This window comes from Equus asinus, chromosome 6 (genome assembly GCF_041296235.1).
Source record: "Equus asinus isolate D_3611 breed Donkey chromosome 6, EquAss-T2T_v2, whole genome shotgun sequence".
Taxonomy (NCBI): domain Eukaryota; kingdom Metazoa; phylum Chordata; class Mammalia; order Perissodactyla; family Equidae; genus Equus; species Equus asinus.
Window position 1 is genome coordinate 10,576,125 of NC_091795.1, and position 22,295 is coordinate 10,598,419.

Below are 22,295 nucleotides of genomic sequence, written 5' to 3' on the forward strand. Positions count from 1 at the left end.
ACGTCACTTCTGACACATTCTATTAAAAATGAATCACCCACCGTTTCCCATATTTAAGAGGAGAGGAATTAGACTTCACCTTTTAATGGAGGAAGTGTCAAAGAATTTGAAGAAATGCTTTAAAACCACAATATTGACCTGTTTTCAGTTGGCTACATGCTTTTAAGTGTTGTTATTGTAGTGTCCATGCGATCATACATTTAGCAAAACTTCTTAATCTTCCTGTGACCAAACGATTCCTATCAATGAAAAGATAGGCTAGCAGTTCAGAGGTATATACAGTTGGAGACCAACAAGCAGGATATCTCTTTTTCTTAGAGAAACAAAGAGGCTTGTGTGGAAATTATGTTTCCTACTTTGGTGTCGTTAGCTTCATGTCCTCACTGCTTGACTTCCATGCTTCCATAGCATGTTCTCTAAGGGAAACAGAATTTGCCATTTTCCTAGGGCTTTTGATAGGGAGGTGGGTACCTTGAGAAAAGAAAATGAGCTTCTTGGTAACTTTGACTGATTTTCTTAGGAGCCAGTAGTGGAAATGCTGTAATAACGACCTGTGTTAAAGTTCTACGAAGGCATCGAGTGCTGTAAGAAATAGTTATTCTTTTATTTTGTCTTAGAATCTCGGAAGCTCAAATAAGTTGTGTGTATTTTTTGTGGCATCAACTCAGCGTGTTTGACATTTACTCACTATTATAATATTGTCAAAGGATGTATACATATTCGTATATAAATATACAACAAATACGTATATAAATACACATGCATATTAAAATTCTTGCATTAAATCTCTTTTGAAATAAAGTATTTAATCAAGTTAGTAAGTAAATTGATAAATAAATAAACAAAAGCAGAGCGAATGTTTAGAAAAAGGAAAAATACTTTTCATGAATGGAGGCTGACAGAGGGAAAGAAGCTACAGTTAAATTGACATATTTTATTTTATTTATTTTTATCTTTTTAAAGATTGGCACCTGAGCTAATATCTGCTGCCAATCTTCCTTGTTTTTCCTTTTCTCTTTTTTTCTTCTTCTCCCCAAAGCCCCCCAGTGCATAGGTGTATACTCTAGTTGTAGGTCCTTCTAGATCTGCCATGTGGGGTGCCACCTCAGCATGGCTTGATGAGCACTGCCATGTCTTTGCCCAGGATTCGAACTGGTAGAACACTAGGTGGCCAAACCAGAGCATGTGAACCTAACCACTTGGCCACGGGGCTGGCCCCTGACAGATTTTAAGGGAACATGCAGCTGCTTGGCTTTCCCCTACAAATGCTAGAATGACTGTGTGTAATAAGTTTTGATACTTTTCTGTCTGACCCCGTGGACTTTGGTCCCCCTCTCACCATTGCGTGGGTTGGGGGTAGAGGCAGTCAATTCTCTGTAAGGAGAAGCTCTGCTGCTTAGAGGTCAGACAGACTTGCGTTCAGATTCTGATTCCACCATTTTCCAGCTCCCTGAGCTGGGGCAGATTACCCTGAATCTCTATCCACTTATCCACAGAATGGGGATAACATGAAATTAATAAAATGTGAGGATCCAGGGAAGTAACGTTTGTACCATCTAACCAGTAGGGGATACACTTTGCACCACTGTCTTCTTTCCGGATTTCCAATCTCAGCCAGTCAAATAGCAATGTGTCCTCAAAAACTATCCATTGAGGGGCTGGCCTGGTGGCACAGCGATTAAGTTTCCACTTTCCAATTCGGCAGCCGGGGTTCGCCAGTTTGGATCCTGGGTACGGACATGGCACTGCTTAGCAAGCCATGCTGTGGCAGGAGTTCCACATATAAAGTAGAGGAAGATGGGCACGGATGTTATCTCAGGGCCATCTTCCTCAGCAAAAAGAGGAAGATTGGCAGCAGATGTTAGCTCAGGGCTAATCTTCCTCAAAAAAACCCACAAAACTATCTGTTGAATGAAGGGCTAATCGTATAAGTTATATGCAAATTAAATCCTACTAGTATTCATAGAAAGTGAATATTTTCTATATTTTACCTGACTGTAAAACATACTTGCATTTCTTTTTTTTATCTATAGTGTTTCAATTTGAACTGTAGTCCAGGTTCTGCTGATTATCATTAAATTGTATTCTAAAGGATAAAGACTTTTATCACCCAACACATGCAGCAAAGCAACTTCTGTTTTCATATAATTATTTTAAATTGAATTTATAATTTAATAAGACAATAAGGATCAATAAATCAATGCATGTAAAATGGCTACAATCCCAGAACTCCTTTGGTCATTTCACCTTCCTTCACAAAGAAATTGCCTTCTTAGGTTATTAAATAAATTGTGTGTGTGGTGTGTATGTGTGTTTCTGTCTTTGTAGAAAAGACACGAGGAGACATTATGAGAGTCAGTGTAAGGCATTTCCCGTTCTAAGCAGAGGAGCTCTTCTCAGTCCACTGAGCTGCAGGGGAACTCCAGGCTCCAACCCTGGTTTCAGGCGCTGGCTTTATTGCAATTCAGTTATACCTGACTGTCCATGAGGAGGTCTTGCGGCTGCCAGCAAAATCAGCAGCACTTTCCCACATCACCATTCTCAATTAGTGATTGTCATGTATTTTTACTTTTCAAAAGTTGTCACAAATTTCAGAAACTAATCACAGCCCCTCAGTACATGTTCCACAGAATCTCCCTCCAAAGCAGTCTCAGCCTTGTTTCCTGGGGCGAGACGTGAGCATCATCGTGCTGGAAGGCCAGAGCCGCAAGTTCACCACCACAGAAGGCACTCCTCGTTTTATCACATCTCTGATGGCTGCTGACATTAAATGACACAAATTTGGTCAGCGTGCTCCCGTTCTCCCTTGGTAGCGCATCTTCACATCTTTTCAAATGCTAATTATATTTTTGACCTTGAAAAAAAAACCCAGCAAACTGTGATTTCTTCTACCTTTCTTTTTCCTCCACCCTCACCTGAGCTCAAGATGCCCTCATTTCTTCTACTCTGGCTCTCATGCACCCTCATTTTCGCTTTTAGGCATTTTCCCCCAGACTTCGAATTGTCTCTGTGTTTTTGTGATGGGTTGTTTGTGCATACGCATTTAAGATCAACCATTTCTGTTTGCAGAGACTATTCTGGATAAAGAGATGATCCAGAATTGTGCTGACATTAGCTTTCATGGAGAGAGATAAAGAACATCGGCTGGAGAATGATGAAGACATTTCAAGGACTTCCCTAGAATGCAGTCGCTTCCTCTCTGGGTCAGGCGCTGTTTCAGGTTGCTTAATTCTGTGCATTCACCAGGTAGCCAGGATAAACGCGTAGAAAGACATTAGGAGGTCTCTTCCATTGTTTAACTACGTTCAGGAGATGCTACACACAGCAGAGGGATTCAGCTCTGGCTTTTCCTAGAATCCCCCTACATGGCCAGAATGGTAAACATTCAAAACACATTTTGAATCATTAAAATGTATGGATGGTTGATGGTTAGTGAAATGTTATTTCCTGTTAAATTTGGCTGAGTTTCTAAGATGGGATTGAGATTTTTATTGAAATTAACAGGGTTTAACGTTCGGGTCCTTTGGAATATTTCTGTAATGGTGGGCTTGGCACTATGATTGTGCAACCCTGTACTAACCAGACGATATGAGGGGATAATTTATTGGTGAAGATAAAAATAAGGATTACACAATCTGATTTCTTAATCAAAAAAAAAAAACCTAAGGACAATGGGAAATTACAAAAGGAACAAAGCATGTGAGAGCAAGGTTTAAAAACATTAGGACTATTTGCCTTAAGGAGTCAGCAGTTTACAAACGTAGTGCCAATGTTGGCTTTTCCTCAGAAAAATGAAGAAAAGAATCTGAAGCATAGGAAACGTCCAGTTAACCAAAGGCTCTGGCCTCTGGAAAAGAAAAAGAAACAAATAAATTCAGTTGAACAACTCGTTTAAATTTCTCTTCCTTAGCTTTCTGGGAAGATTTATATCGGGACTTCCTATTATAGACTCTCCTTTCTTTGAGGACAGTGATTTAATCATCTCCCTTCCTCCAGCAGCCATCTGTTCTCCAGGACACATTGTCCCAACACATTTCATCTTTTATATTTTCCATATTTGTACTCACATTTTTTCCTTTTTCTGGCTTAAATAAATTATATGTTTCCTTCCCAAAATCTATGGGCCTTTCTATGAGAAAAACTGCAGGTACAGCAACGTCTATAAACTATCAAAACTATCAGGAATTATGGTGAGGTTTTCTACTGTCAAATTCAAAGTGAAATAAAGAACATGTCTATTAAGTTAACTTTTCTGCCACAGCCCAGCCCTCCAGTGTACTCTGCGCGTCTACAGTGGGGAGTATATTTCGATGTTCCTCTGAAACACACGCAACGTTTAAATACTATGTATAGTTGCTCTTGCTCACCAGGTACATTTAATTTTGAGAGTTTGGGTTTAAATTGAATGTACAGCACTAGAAAGAGGGACAGTCTTTAAAATGATACCGCATTTCTAACTTGGGAGACTCGAGGCATGACACTGCCATCCCCTGTGGGAGGAGAAGAGTTCAACTTGGTGCAGAGAAGCTGATGTTTTCTGTGCAGTGTCCAGGCGGAAATGTGTCGTACGCCATTGGATATGATTCTGAAGCTCAGGGACATGTCTGGAGCTGGGACTGTAGATTTGGGGTTATGAACCTGCCAATAGCAATTGGAACCAGTTAGGAATCAGAAGGTTGATGAGCTAACTCGGGAACAGGAAGAGACAGAGACGGGCAGGAAAACAAAGAGCCTAAGGTGTGCCAGAGAACTGTAAGCAAGGAATGATTAACAATGTAAAAGGCAGGATAATGTCTTATAGGATTAGGATTGAAAAAGGCTAGCAACTGGGGGCTTCTTGGTGTCTCTATAGCCATTTCACATGAGTGGTGGGGAGAGAAGACGGCCTGTTCATTGGCCTTAAAAATGAGTAAATTTCAGGGGATTTAAAGTATTCCTGTTTTCATGCTCAAAGCTTGCCTTGATATTGTCCCTGGCATGTCAAAGTTACAATAACGATTTAGTTAGTTTAAGAAAATTTACTCAAGTCTCCGTTGTAATAGCAGCCAAAGTTATATTTCTCTATCTCCCAGCTATGCCTAAACAACGTCAAAGTAGAGAATGGAACCTCTACCAAATTAATTTAATAAGCCAGTGGCTGTGGGAAGACAACAGGAAACTTTGTATGGCCTTTTTATTACTCAGATTTTAACTTGTGTCACCTCCTCAGAGAGAGCATTATTCACCTCCCCATTTAAAATAGGTTCTAGGACACCTCTATCATATTATTCCACTTAAATTTTCTGCGTAGCAACTACCACTATCTGATTTTTCAGAATCTATTCCACCCACCACCCCCCCACCCATTATGAAGTGATGAAGTGAGATCCGAGGAGAGAAGCAGTGAGTGTAGTGTCTTGTTCCTGCATGGCCCCAACACCTTGAATAGTTCCTTATGCATTGGAGGATTTCAATCTGAGATATCAACAAACATGTTAAATGTATAAATGAATGCATAAAGTGTCCCCAACCTGCAGTTTCCAGATTTACAATCTGATTGGAGATCAATAATATTAGCAAATAATCACAGCAAATTGAATGAGTACAGTGTGCCAGGAGCTGTGCTAAGTCCATGTTGAATCCTTCCAATAGCAATCCACTGAGAGAAGCACTCATTTGGTTTTCTGAGCAGAAAAACTATCTGAGGCTTAAGGTGGATAAATATTTTATCCAATAATAAAGAGCAATTAAGTGATGGAACATGGATTTAAACCCAGGTTTGCCTGACTTCATGGCACACATACACTGTGCATCCAGCCTCTCCTTTCCATTATAACGTCAGCATCAGGACTGTGTCATAGCTACAGGTACACACAGCTGAAGACAGATACATAAAGGCTTTCCTATCGTAGTATATTATCCATGAGCACTATAGCAATGCGCTAACTTCTAATTGTTAGTTAATATTAGTTTCAAATATAGCATGGTCAGATAATTAGGCCTAGAAGCAGATCATCAAACCAGTAAAAATCATATGAAAATAGAATAAATATGATAATATTTATTATGAAAATACATAAATATGATAATTACTGTAGCTACTGCTCTCAAGTGCTTTATGTATACTAATCAATTTAATCCCCACGACAACCCTAAGAGGTAAATATATTATTATCTCCATTGCACAAATGAGAAACTAGGATAAAGGAGTTAAATAACTACCCTAATCGCGCACCTAGCAAGAAGTGAAGCCAGACTGGAAACCAGGAAGCCTGATCCAGGGTGTCTCGACTAACCCAGGCCAATCAAACCTGACATGTTAAAGAATTCTCTGTCTCTCTAAAGCCGACGTACACCAGGCTGTGTATAAAATTTCTAACTTAAAATGTACACCTATATTTAATTATTACTTTAGGCTGGATATACCATTTTTCATATGAAAGATCTTAACTAATTTGAAAAAGGAAAAGAAGAAAATCTTTCAAATGGTCAGTTGGCTCAAATTGTTATACTTCAAAGTCTCCAGAACTTTACGGAGGTAAGGGAAATTGAATCTCTGACATTTGCTAGTTTTATGTCTTAGACAAGTTATTCTGCCCTACATGGGACACTTTTGAAACTATGTTTAAAATGATTGTCTGAATAGATGATATAGGTTTATATCCCCTAAACCAGGACTGTCCAAAAGAAGTTCTTGTGATGATGGAAATGTTCTGTAAGATATATGGCCGTTGAGCTATTGAAATGTGGCTTGCGCAACTGAGAAATTAATTTTTAATTGAAATTAATTTTAATTAATTAAAATTTAAATCTAAGTAACCACAAGTGTCTAGAGGCTAGCGTCTTGAACAGCACAGACTTGGATTCCTTCAGGGCGTAGAAGATTGTGACTTACTTTATACAGTTAGAAAATATCAAAAATATTAGGAAACTGGACACTAAAAATATTATTCCATGAAGGAATAGTAGAAGAGATAAGCTATAATCTTGTAAGTAAGTGTTAAAAGGTTTAGTACATAGAGTAACAGCAATTTTAATTAAGACTGAGGCCTGTCAATTCCATTAATGTGGTCCTACAGAAACAAAAAGCTGCTCTGAATGCCATCAGTAGTTACTGAGAAAATTGGGTCTAATCATCCAAATCTACAAATAAGTAACCAGTATGTGTAGATAAAGAGCAATCTTATGCATCATAAGCATGTCGACTAAAATCATTTATTCACGACAGAAAAAATTTTACCAAGCACGGAGGAGCATCCCTTCCTGGAAGCCTATTTCTGGAAAATATCTGCTCACCTCAATAGTTCCTTTTGTAAAATGAAAGTGAAGGATAAGAAACTTCAGAAGTCGAAAGATGGGCTAGGAACAGAGATTTACCCTTTCAAAGCCCAGGAAAGCACCATGCTATTATTAATTACTTTGCTGCCAATGATCAACCCAGGAAAGATGACTTCACCAATGGGGGTAGGAAGTGCCATGTGCAACAACTCTTGGAATCCGCTACAGTTGACTGTGTACTCTGTGGTTTGGCCTTGCTTAAAGAAGGAATGTAAATACTATTGCTTTTTGGAATGTAAATACTATTTTGGCACATTACCCTCACAGGTGCCATATCTAAGTTTAGTTTTAAAAAATCCATTCAAAGATGTTGCAAATTTAGAGTACCTACTTCTGCTCTGAAAGAAATTACCAAAGACATGCATTTTATTAATCAGCCATTTATTTTTCCATTTACTTCTTTGAATTTAATGACATAGCAGGAAGCAAAGGAGGTACCTAAAACTCACAAATAGCTATTCGGATTACAATTGTAAAACATGGCTTTCTTTTAATTCTAAACCATGATTTTAGATTTTCTATATTTAATTTGGTTTATTTCTTGATTTCCTATAGAAGTAGAAAGTGAAAACAATAGAAATGCCTTAAACTTTTGTGGTTTTATAAGGCACACATATAAATTATGTATTCTATTCCTCAGACATACCAACCATTGAAAGTTTACACTAATTACCTGTAGTTTCGTTAATGTTATAAGCCGCCCTTCATCTCTCCTATCCAGACGCACCGTTCAGTTTCCTCGGCAGATATATTCAACAGCTTCTGTTCACACCTGACATCAATTTCCTTTGATGTTCACAGCCTAAATGAGAATGCTACAGCAAGCTGTATTTGTGAAGTATACAGGATGCCTTTAAAATGATGGCAGGTATTTTCCTCATTAAGGCAGCCATAACAGATAGTTAGATATGATGCTGTCCCTCACCTTCCTACTAATTAATGACTATGATTGCAACCCAAATAAGATCAGGCAATTAAATGTGATAACATTTCCGAAGCAAAGAAAATATACAACAATCTTGGAATAGCTTCTTACCGATAAATAAAGTTGATCTCTGGAAAATTACCATATAAATGTACTATTCTATCAAAAAAATCACACAAACTAAGGAACGCAATAATTTTACTTTTAATTGAAACATGAGTTACAAATCCTATTAAATTAAAATGTTGTGAGTGGGTTGTAGGAAGGTATTGTAAACAAGCGCTCTCGTGCTCTGTAGCGGGGCACAGCGGTCGGAGCAGGGCTCGTTCAAGCGTGTCCTGAAAGGCACTTTGGGGAATACGTTAGACTCATCTTAGCAAAATATCTAAGTGATTTTTTCAGGAACAAATTTGTGACTGGGTCCAGATAAAAATGAAAGCCTACCAAGGAGAACCGTGTAAGAGAAGTTATTGACCCCACCATGGTTTACAAAGGTGAAAATATTCAAGAAAACCTTCCAGAAAAGCTATCAATTTCAGAAAATGAAAGTGAACAAACCAGTAGGTAGCCAGCTGCTTTTTAATTTTATCAACGATGACACATTTTTGCATTTCTATTAATTTTAAAGTCTAGATACTACTTTCATTAAAATATGCAGAAGCCAGGTGCACCAGGTGATTACAATTGTCTTGTTAGGCTGCAGACCTCCTTCTCTGATCTTGAGAAGGGTCATAACTGGTGGTGCCAATACTTGCTCTTTATTGGAGCCAGGAAGTCAAGACACAAGGAGGATCTTGTTCCTTGGTGCATTTCCCTTATCTGTCACTTGAAATCTGGCATCGATAGACCCTAATCCAGGCCTTGAGGAAAAGGCTTTACTCTATTATTTGGTCTATATAAGCTCCTGTGTAGATTTCTTAATGGTTACAATGACCTGTGCATTGTAATAGCAGCAAGAAATAATCAAAGTAATGTGTTTGTCTGAAGTGCCCACTGTGAGAAGACCCCGAAAAAAATCTCTGACATGAAAACATTCTTGCACCAACTCCTTCCAAGGGTATGTATGTGATTTGAAGCATTTCTGGGATGCAGTGAATTTTGATTATTATCATGCTTGGTGCTTTGGAGGTGCCAGCTGCTGGGAGGTAAGTGGAGCTGTTCCTTAGAACATGAGAGAAAAGGATTGTGTCAGGAACAACTTGACCCTGATCTAAATAATGAAATATGTATATAATGTATATGAATATGTATACATTCATAATTATACGTGTGAATCTAAAAAATGTGAATTCTTTAAAGGCAGAGGACCTTCTGCTAGTTGTATCCTCAATACAGAGCATGGAGTGTTACCTGGTGATTCACAAAACTCACTCAACTCTTGTTGGCTGAGCACATACGCATACACACACACACACACACATACACACACAGGCACACACTCTCAGGTGTTTCCCTCTTTTTCCTGTGTGAATTTCTCAAGCCTTATGATGCCTTTGACAGAGCCTTTCCATCTCTTTATTTTGTCCCAAGGCCGTATTCTCTATACCTCCCCCTATTTCTCTCTCCCCACAGAATATCTTTGAGAATATTGCTCCCAAAGGCATTCCAAGCTGCAGTTGATCTTGGTTTTCTGTGAAAACAGAATATTCTTGTACTCCTTTGGACTTGGGAAGTCAGGCTAATAGGACAGTATTTTCAAAAGAGAATTAGAATGCCTAGTTATAAATCAAGCTATAGGTGAGTTGCATATTTCTGAAGAAGGCAAACATTCATTTTTATTGAAAATAATTTCAATTTTGCATAATGTTCAAATATCAATCAAGAAGCAAATTTTTGTCATTTTATATGGAAATTATTTTTAAAATTGATTGATTGGACTCCAGAAGAATTGGTTTGTCATCCTTGTGTGCCCCTTACTTGCTGTGTATCCTGACTCAAATATCTAAATTTCACCAAGACTTGATTTCTTCAAAGAAAGTGAGAATAATACATAACTCAATGGTTTTATGGGCATCAAATGAGATAATAAACTGCTAAGTAGTTTACAAGTGTGTCTAGTTCTTGGTGACACATTTCAAGAAGAAAAGTGAAAAAAAGTATAAATCCAGAGAAAATTGGTCATAATTCTGAGAGATCTACAATTACTAACCTGTGGGGAAGTTAAGTTTGGAGGGGGAAAAAGTAGAATAAACTTGAAAACTGTCTTCAGTGATTTAAGGTGTTTCTATAGGAAACAGAAATGACTTTTTATAATTTCATATGGCAGAGCCATGACCTATGGACCAAACTTTCCGAGTATGTGACTGCAGGTCAGTGTGAGCTGAAATTCTTAGCAACTATTAGTATCCAAAGCGAATGAACTACTAAGAGCGAGGGGTTTGAAATTGAGATATACGTGGATTCCAGTTCCAGTTCATTCATTGGCTGGCTGTATTACATTGAGCATGACATTTAATCTTTCTAAACTTCAATCTCTTTATCCTTAAAATGGAAATAAGCCCTTCAGAAGGGGAGGGGCCCTATCTGTTTTGTTCACAGTTATATTCCCTGTCCTACGAGAGTGGGGATTCACTTACTATTTTTCAAGTACATGAATAAATAGAAGAGATGGCTCCACTGAGTTGGAGGTTAAGATAATGACCTTTAGTCCCTTCCAACTTCAAGAAGCTATTCTTCTTGGATTTGGTGATACTGATCGGGAAGTAGAAAAATAATCCTAGAAGTGAGAACTAAATCAATGAGATAACTTCCCAGCTCTGCCGTCGGTTAAAACAAGCTGCGAAGAAACAGTTACCCCTGTTCCTTGAAAAGCTTGCTTAGGAGTTCTTAAGAGCCAGATAACCAATTCATGCTTTAGAAATCAAACAAGTTTTTCCTGTTAGTGGAAAATAATATAAAGACAAATCGTTCTATTTAAAATATCTTGAAAACTAAGGGTCAAGAGTGGATGTTTTTCCAGCTAAAATTATTTCCATTGATTTGGAAAACATAGATAATAGGATTCTCAAATATTTACAAATTTTGGTAGAAGATGCAATTGCCAATGTGTTCTCCTAATTCCTTTAGTGGTGATTAATCAATATTATTTCAGAAACACATATATGTTAACACCACACAAAAAGGCAGTAAAAGGTTTCCAGACTTTATTTTATTTCTTTTGTATTTTTTTTTGCTGAAGTGTCTATGCTTTTTCATTGCTGAAGCCTCACGCTTAACACATTTCTATGCATAGGCAATACTAATAGCAAATCCATACAAAGGCAAGGCTGGCAAAAAGTCATAACTGTTAAAAAGTTCTTCTATAAAATGCTATGAGATTATTTAGGTTAGTAAAAAACTAGCAAGGATTGTTAAAAACTCCAGAAGGATCTAATCAAAGTGTGAGACTGTGCAACATAATGACAGATGGAATTTAATGTAGATAAGAAAAAGGTAATGCATTTTGGGAGAAATCATTTAAACTTTTCATATACATTCATAGGATCTGAATTAGCTGAACTTCTCAGGAAAAAAATAAGGGGTAATTATGGATGGAAGTATTCACTGAAGACATCTGCTCAGTCTTCAGCAGCAGTTAAAGCTAATAGACTGATGGTTATATTAATAAGGCAAGGGAAAATAGTATGGAAAATATTATGACATTATGCTATATAAACCAATGATTTAATTTCACTTTGAGCACTGTGTTACTTTTTAGATTCCTAGCATTTTAAAAGATGCAGTGTTTACAAAGTGAAAGTGAAAAAATAAAAAAAATAAAAATAAATGAGAGCAGAGTGGAGGGAAGCATTAGGAGCAGAGCAGGTGAAGTGCAGCCCTGACTAGAGGAGGATGGGTTTTCCCATCTCCGCCCTCGCACAGTCTTACTGAATTCACAATTGCAGCTTACGGGAATCGCAGCATTCTCTCCAAATTCACTCCCAGATTATTTACCCATGAGTTTTGAGCAAAGCATTTGATACTTTTTAGCTCAACAGAAGATTTTATCTTCTATCTGCCTGATATACGGTTGGTAGCTGCTATGTCTGAAAATAATTTTAGAAGTGAAAAAACAATCCTTCTAATGCAAAGATTTTTCTTTTGTGTAAGTATCTCTTGGATAAATCATAAAATGGTGCCTGTTTTTGTGATATTCCCATTGATCCTTTGCCGTTTATTCTCCCTTCTGAGCTTCTGGAAAGTCAAGGATATCCCTCTAATAAAAAGATCTTGAGGAAAAAAATGTCTAAGTTGGTAGCAAGATGTATATAGTAGTAAAACACTACCCAATTAATTTTTCTGTCTTCCCTGTTTATCTCATTTAAGTCAACTACTTATAAAGATGGAACTCCTTTCATGGGAATTGCTCTGAACGACTGACCCAGGCAGCGGAGCATGTTGGGAGAGGAGCAGTAGGGTCAGGTGGCCAGGAACCAGAGCTGGCTTTGCCTGTGATCCTATGGAAGATCCTTTACTCACTGGGTCCTAATTTCTTCTCTTTTATAATAGTAATAACAATATCTAGCTTACAGCATTATTATAAGAATTAAATACAATAATTTATGTGGAACTCTTTGCACGTGGTAAATGCTCAGTGTTAGATATCAATGCTACATGGTAACAAATAAACGGGTTTTAAATAAAAATGAAATAACCATATTGTCATTTAATCTCAAAAGAATTTTTGCTTGCCATGCAATTTAAATTCTGCATATATTTAGAGTTTCTAGAGGCTGTGCTGAATTACAATTTTCCCTGATCCAACCCCAAATTCCCATTATAGCCTTTCTGCCACTAACCCCTGATAATCATTCCATTCTATGGCGAAAAGGACTATTCATATTTGCTCTTCTCTGAATGTCCTCCATGTTTCTCCAACTCAGAGCACAGCCATTATATCTAATGCCCAATTCCCTCTCCAGTGCTTGCCTCAGTCCAGCACAGGAAGCCCAGACAACACTTCTTTCCTTCTGGAAATCTGTTCAATTTCTCCAAGAGCATGTGATCAGTCCATCTCTGAAATTTCACAGAACTTAATCAGAACTTCAACTTGATCCTAATAACATCATATCTTGTCTTATTTGTATCATTTGTCTAATCACTCCCAATACTATTGTTAGCTGTTCTCTTTTGATGTCAAACATTATCCAGCCTAGGGCAAAAGAACACATTGAATGAATTAATAAATGTACAAAGTTATAGATCCACTTCTTACAATGAACTCATGGATGCAGCAAATTCAAAGAATAATAAGCAAACTTCAAAAAGAAAGCTATGTCTCATGTAGTAAACATAAAACTGGAGCTAAAATATTCATTTTTCCTGACCTTAGCTTTCTGGAGAACTATTATTAAAGAAGCGAGGATTTATGACTTTCTGAAAATATGGAATCAGTTTCTGCCAGAAAGACTACATTCCCATCTCTAAGCTTGAACTAGATCATATGAAGGTATTTGAAGCTTATTTAGAAAAAAAAATTCAGCACCAATCTGCAATATATGCAAGGTTCTATTTTTCTCTGAAACTTTACTGTGGGAAATAAAATGGAAGGTGTCATTGGTAATTAGTTTACGTGTTTACCTATTTTGTTTTGTGTGCCAATCTCCTCTTTTCAATTTTAGAATTGTTTTACTTCATTTCCTATCCTTTTCTTCATAATGACTGGCCACGAAGTTTCACTGTTTCATATTTGAAAGAAAGAATAGAAATAACATTTTAAAGAATCATTTCTTTCGTTGAATTTTCCTGTTCTTTGGCTAGCATGAATTACAAATTTCATGGATGAGGATCATTGTGTTAGTCTGAGGTGAGTGTTACGTGAGATAAAAGAGAAAGGATGAGATCAGCTCCTATACAGCTGCTAGACATATCCTCTTTATTGAAAAATGTATTTAAAATGTCCCCTCTTCAATGGATAGGCAATGATTTAAAAGACACAGCTGCTAGTTAAGTAACAGAAATGGCACCTGGGCTCCAACTGGGCTTAGGTGTGAGCAATTTTGAGAATAGGGTCAGAACAGAAGACAATGAGGTGGGGGTAGAAATCTTTTTGCTATTAAAGTCAATGTCATCATCAAAGTCCATAGGGATCCCGATTTTCAAGGTGTCACACTTGGAAATTCAAAGCAGTTTTGGGAAAAGATATGTGCCATTATATTGAACTATCTTTTGAGTTAAAAATATTAACTGAATTAATATTAGATGATTGAGAGGGATTTTTAAATCATGCAAATGAAAAAGGTATTTTTCTCAGGGCAATGAAATTCACATACAGAGGAACATTACTGATCATTAATATGGGGAAGGCATACTTGTGCCTAATCAAATGTCCATTAATACTGAGAATGTCTGTCCTTTTCATTGATTACAGTTTAAAAAGAAACACATGAAAAGGTGGTCACACAAGATAGAGATGCCTTCATTAGTCAACACGAATGGCATACTCTTCTTTTTAATGTTCTTTCCTTCTCTTTTCTTTTTCCTCAGAGCTTCGTGAAAAGTGGTGTGTGCAAACTTCTCTATAAAATGCAATTAGCAAGTTATAGATAAACATTTCCTGTTAAAAAAATTCCTTCTTCTTCAGCGTCCTCTTTACAGCATCTTAGAAAGTATTCTTGGCCATGAGGAAGGGTTAGACCTTCCATTTATTTCCATTGCTAATGTTTTGGTCATGACCTTGGGGGCTGGATGCAAGAACATGAGAGTCCCTTCTGTTAATGTTAGTAACAGGAAACAGTAATTTGAAAATATGAGCATTGACACGGACAGTAGAGAGAACTCTGCTTTACTGTACTGCTGACTTTGGTCTGAATCCTGCTTTTCCTTTCTATTAATTGGATACCCTTGGTAAGGTAAGCTATTTGATCCCTCTGTGGCTCAGATTCTTTATGTTTTCATTAGAAAAATATTTATGGAACCTCTATTTCCTGCCATATCATAGAAAAAACTGGGCTACACTTAGATGAAAGAAGAGTGAAAATTGGTGGAAGAAATATCAATAATCTAAAATATGCAGATGACACCATCTTACTGGTAAAATGCAGCAATGACTTGAAATGACTTCTGACAAAAGTGAAAGAAGAAAATGCCAAAGCCCAAGTGCATTTGAACACCAGGAAGACAAAAAGCATGACACAGAAGAACTACACAACTTTAATGTAGACAATGAAGACATTGAAATTCTTAAAGAATTTGTCTACCTTGGTTCAGTCATCAGTTTAAACGGAGACTGCAGCCAAGAAACCAAGAGAAGGCTGAGACTCGGAAGGGCAGGAATGGAAGAATTAGGAAGGATCATCAGGTGTAAGGAAGTGTCATTAGAGACCAAGAACAAGGTTATCCACACCCTCGTGCTCCTAACTACTGTGTACGCGTGCAAAAGCCAGACAGTGAAGAAGACCAACAGGAAAAATATTGATTCATTTGAAATACGGTGTTGGAAGAGAGCTCTAAGGACACTCTGGACTGCCAGAAAGGTGGCAGGTGGGTCCCAGAGCAAATTAAGCCTGAACTGTCACTGGAGGCAAAGATGATAAAACTGAGGCTGCCCTACTATGGGCACATCATGAGAAGGCAGGGTTCTTTGGAAAAGACAGTAACGCTGGGAAAAGTAGAGGCAGCAGAAGAGGAGGACCGAATAGAAGATGGGCTGACTCCATACAGGAAGCCATAGGCCTGAGTCTACAGGTGCTGAGTAGGGCTGTTGAGGACTGGACAATGTGGACATCACTCATCCATAGGATCGCCAGGAGTTAGAGTCGACTTGACAGCATGTAACAAAAAACTCCCTGTCAGGCACTATTTTGTGGTCTGGTATTCAATGACAAATCAAAAGAGGACGTGCCTGCCCTCATGGAGCTTAAGTATTAGAGGGAAACATTAGCAGTGAACAGGCACATGCATATATATATTTAGTGCCAACTGGTAACAAGTGGAATAAAGAAAAATAAAGCAGGAGAAATGGCGACAGTGAAGGCAGATGCTATTGGAGATAGAGTAGCCATATGTGGCCACACTGTCGATATCTTAATTGATGAGATCCTATTGAATGAATTAAGGTTCCTCACTTCATTGTAATTACTCTCTATAATGGAAATAATAGTAGCTATATTGGTGGAGAATAAGATAGTGCACGTAAGGCGCCAAGTGGCGTGTATGGAGCTCAATAAACAGTAGCAGCTGTTACTGTTACAATTCTGAAATGTGTGGTCCCCCATTATACTTGATAATTCACTTCAAGTCTGGGGTCAAATACGATTTGCATCTCTCCAAAAACAAATCTGATATTAGACAAGTTCGTATCAGTTAAATTCCTTAATTTCTATTTGATTCTTTCGTACACAATAGACTGGCTGAGGGAGTCTGCCTTTATTTTGAGACTAGACATGTTCTTCATCATTTAGCAGTAGGGATTGGAAAATATGTTGGGTAGAATCAGATTAATCAGAGCATTGAGCATTGGTCTTGCTTTCAACTTTTAAGTATTTTTCAAATATACATTCCACAGGTTTTTTTTTTTGTTGTTTTTTTTTTTGCTATTTGCATTTTGCCAATTAAAGGGCATGAAATCTTGATCTCCAGGTCTGTAATTCAACAAAGGACAACATAGGCAAATAAGAAATGGCAAGCAGGGTAGGATTTGGACAATGCACTAGAATTTACAGTTGGCTTTAAGAGAACTTTGAAGGTCAGCAGAGGGAAGTTAGTGTACGACAGAAGCTAATAGAAGTATCTAGGATAGACAGTGTGAGGCAAAGTCTACTTAGATGGATCCAAGAATGGCCTGGGAGTGTAGATGGTCTGGAAAAAGATAGAAGATAGTAACTAGGGCCAGCGATGATAATTTTTAGGGTACAAAAAGCAATTCCAGAGGTCATGATTACTATTCAACAATGCTTCATAATGAATGAATAGCCCACGGTTTAAAGAAGTGGAAAGTGGTATCTGAGAGGTAACCATTAGCCTCAGTACAAAGCAGGGAGTCAATTTTCTACATTTATCTAAACAGAAGGAGAACAGAGATGTTGTAGAGGAGAGAGGTACATTATAAAAGGATTTTGTCTTTCTTGGCTCATCCCCTCTTGTGATCTTTGACTGAATGGAAGGGAAGAGGCTGCCACTTTCGTTATCCACCTGACATTAAGTGAAATAAACTAATTATGTATTGGGCATTTAATGAATATATCTAACACTTAGTGAGGGTTCACGTGTTCTAAATGCTTTAATTGAGTATTAGGTCTTTTAATGCTTGGAAACATTTTTCAGATAGCTATGATGATCCCCGTTGTACACAGGAAGAAACTAGGACACAGAGAGGTAAAGTAACTCTCCCGACATCACACAGAAATTTGCAGATCCTTGATCTTCACCTAGAGATTCTGGTTCTGGTGGCCTTGATGTTAACGTACACTGTACTGCCTTATACTTGCTGATTGAATTAAGTCATTTCAGAGCTCTGGGTGGCTGATGTTATTATCTCCATTTAAAAAATTTATGAAATGGGGCATGCAGAAATGAAGCAACTTTTCCATGATGACACAGGTTGCAAGCAGCATAGAAAAAAAACAAAAGAAACCTACATTCTCTGAGTTAAAACCCTAATGCTTTATACTATACCATGCAGAGAGAAGACTAGGTACTCTGTATTAGTTCTTACAGTTTGATAGCAAGGCTACTGCCGCTGGCTAACTCTATTAGAATGATATTCCTGAGGGATAAATGCTTTCCAAAGGCAAAGCACTAAGCACACTAAGCTGATTTCCCCTGCTTCTGCTCCTCCTCCGCTCCCCACTGAGGCTGATTACATGACGTTGGAGGTGAAGACAGGACACTATCTATTCCCCTCAGTTTATAAAATGGGGAACCCAATTTCATAGAAATATTACACAATTTGTCTCAGGACACCCCATTGAAGACTAGTCATATGTTTCTTGCCACTATATCACATTGATGCTAGTTCTTTCATTTATGTACTCATACAGCACTTATTTGTTGAGAACCTACTATGTTCACTTGTAATCCTATGGGGTAAAAAAGATGAGAAGAATCCTACTCCCAGGGATGGGGCAGATATAAGCCAAGCACACAAACCACACTGTAGTATAAAAAGAAACGTGGTACATACTGTGTGAGAGAGGCAGAAACGCCAGAGATGGAGATTCGGAAATGAGGGTTTGCTTGCAACTAATGGAATAAAGAAGGGAAGGTTCTATGTTGAAGTTAAACTTAGAGCTGGGCCTGAAAAGATGATCAGAGGTATGTGGTTCAGAGGATAAGATCCCTTAAGGCAACGGGTGAATCAGAGCCTAGAGATGGGCCAATCTTTGACTTCACTGAAGTACGGGGGTAGGTGTGGCTTGACAAGAGCAGTGCAAGCACTAAAAGGTGGAAAGTCAGGGGGGTGTCTCATCCTATTTCAAAGATGATCTTGAGCCACAAAATAGGGACCATTTGGAATTAAGAAACACTAAGGTTGTTAAGATGTATTTATTGGAAAGTAGTGAAAAGACTATCTATACAAACCGAAATCGAAACCCGGGGCATTAGAACTAACACACTCGATTCAAAAGACTCATTGAGTCAAAAGACCATAACCAACAATATGAATAATAATTGGCCGAATCAAAATCACTCACGCATTAAATTAGAACATTTGTATTACAGTGCTTGAAGCAGAAAAGGCCTTTTTATGTTAGATATATGAAAGGCATAATTCATGATAGAGCCATTACTTGGACTCAAAAGGCACTGGGGCAGACGCATTCTCAGCCAGTTCAGAGAGTGGAACCAAGAACATATTTTGAGAAAACATGCTAATTTTCTTACACCTAAAGGTTACAGGTGATGCCCAGGTTTCTCTGTCTCACATTTGGTGCTGTCTAATAAAACGAAAACTGCTTTTATCTGGTTTGTATTATGACTGCCGTTGTTTTATCTAAGTCAGTCCTTCTCAGAATCTTCTGCAGCTCCTAGAACCCCGCCCTCTGACACTTCAAGCCAAGTTCCTTCTGAAACTCTGAAAATTTCCATCTGCCTAAATGGATTCCTTCTTACAAGACTTCTGATAACTCAGCAGATAAATCTGGGGCATCGGAACTGGCTTTGTTCATTCTCATCTATTTATTTATTTACACTCAGTGAGGCTGCTCTCACAACTGCCCTCAGCGGGCCTTGATGGTGCCTCTTGGAAATCACAGGACATTCCCAGGAATAGCAGGGAACAGAAAGGGCAGCAGGGAGACCCAGGACGTCCAAGGACCAGCAGCAGGCAGGCAAGTGGAGGAAGCCCTGTGATGTGCACGTGAGCAGCTTAAGATGTTATTGGAGGAAACAAAACCTAAGTTTGATAGTGGGAATCCATGTAGGCTGAAGAACTCCTAGCCCCTGCAGTAGGATACATCCCCCTTTGAGCATGGCCTCAATTATTAGTTCTGTTATGTAGCAGTTACCTTAACGTATATATACTTATGGGTAATTCTTTTTTATAGTTGTTACAGGTTTCCTTAAGAAGGGCTCAATAGCCACACTAGGAGTCCAAATAGCATACAAATGCCGCCAAGACCCACGGAGACAGGTCTCCTTATAGAAAATAACCATATGTGATGCAATATTAAGAAAATGTGGTGCTAAGCTGATGTGCAATACTAATCAATAAGCATATATTATTTATGAATGAAAACAATGAATAAAAGTAGAAGGAGAATATCGATTCTAGGAGTCCTAAAACACCTGAGAAATATATCTTGCTGTTGCTCATAGAAATGAGACTTTATTTTGGGTAGGAAACAGCAGAATTTTATTCTAGGGAAGAAATTTGATAAGCATATCAGATGTCGATTATCCTGATCAATATATTTTGAGATGACATTGGAGTAGATAATAAAGTTACAGTTGGATAAGACCTTGCCTTCAAGGATTTTATCATCTTATGTATAATTCATACTCTGAACTATACAGAAAAGAATTCTGTATGACAGTATTAGATATTAGAGCAACCTTTGACAAATAAATAGAAATTTAAAACAAAAAGTAAAGCCGCATGTCAAGTATTAATTGAAAACTGCAAATTACTAAAGCAGAGAGTTCACCTGGCTAACAAAAGGACCATCCTTGTGTTCCAGGATCAGACACTTTCAGAGGGCAAAAATAAAGTTTCATCCTATTACAGTGTCTTCAACATTATCATAGCATAATGTCACCCCCTTAATGGTGCGTGAGATAAATTTATCTATCAATGGTCTATCCAATAAGCACGTATTGAGTACTTATGATGAAACAGACTATTCCAAGTGATGATTCTACAAGAGTTAAAAAGACAGACAAGTCTTTGCTCTAATTCAATTGTTTTATTTAGAAACATAACATTTATGTTTAATTATTGAGTAAATATTCCATGATTGGTGGCAACAAACCAGAAACAGTACTAGTAGGGGATTCAACTAATAAGACGACATAGTCCACATACCTGGGAAAGACATACGCTTAGCATATGATGGAAATACAAAGAGATAACTATTGTATTATTTAACTGGGCAGGGTTTTTAAAACAGTTTTATTGAGATGGAATTTATGTTCCATAAAATTCACCCATTTAAGATGTACAACTTAGTGTTTTGTTAGTATATTCACAGAGTTGTGTGACCATCACCACATTTTAATAATTTTAGGACATTTCCATCACCCCAAGAAGAAACTTTGCACCTATAACAGTCTCACCCATTTCACTTCCACCTCTTCTAGGAAAACCATCACATATATTTTATCTCTAGAGATTTGACTATTCTTATCTTTTGATATAAATTGAATCACACGATATGTTGTTTTTTGTGACTACATTCTTTTGCTCAGCAAATGTTGTTAAGATTTACCCATGTTGTAGCCTGTCTCAGTACTGCCTCCTTTTCCTTGAAGGATAACATTCTATTGTGTGGATGTACCATATTTTGTTATCCCATTATGGATATTTGGGTAATTGCCACTTTTTTACTATAATTTAATTTTTTTTTTAGCTTTGTTGGGCTATACTGGACAAATAAAATTGTATATATTTCAAGTATACAATATGATGATCTGATATATGTATATTTTGTGAAATGATTACCACAATCAGATTAATTAACACATCCATCATCTTACATAGTTACCTTTTGCGTGTATGTGTAGTGAGAATGCTGTCTGCTCTCAATAAATTTCAAGTACACAGTACAGTATTATTAATTATAGTCACCAAGCTTATAGATCTCCAAAGCTTATTCATCTTATATCATAAATGAGGGCTAAACCTGTTGACCAGCGTCTCCCCTCTTCCTCATACCCTAGGCCATAATAACCACCATTTTACTCTCTGTTTCTATTAATTTGACTTTTTCTCTTTTTAAGATTGTACATATAAGTGAGATCATACAATATTTCTCTTTCTCTCTCTGGCTAATTTCACTTAATATAATCTCCTCTAGGTTCATCTATGTTGTTGCAAATGTTAGGTTTTCCTTCTTTCTTACAAATAATATTCCATTTTATATATATATATATATATGAATATATATATATATCACATTTTCTTTCTTTATTTGTTGACAGACACTGAGATTCCATATCTTGGCTATTGTGAATTATTGTGAATAATGCTGCAGTTGACATAAGAGTGCAGATATCTCTCCGAAATACTGATGTCATTTCCTTCAGATATATGTATACACAGCAGGGAGACTCCTGGATCACGTTCTGTTCTTAGTTTTTTGAGGAACCTCCATACTATTTTTCATAGTGGCTGTAAAAACTTATATTCCTGCCAACAGTGAACGAGGGATATCTTTTCTCCACATCCTCACCAACACTTAGCTGTTGACTTTTTGATAAAAGCCATCCTAACAGGTATGAGATGATATCGCATTGTGGTTTTGATTTTCATTTCCCTGATAATTACTGATGTTGAGCATCTTTTCATGTACCTGCTGTTGTATTTCTTCTTTGGAAAAATGTCTTTCCAGTTCCTTTGTCCACTTATTAATATGGTTATCATATTTTTTCCTATTGAGTTGTTTAAGCTCCTTATATATTGAATATTAACTCCTTA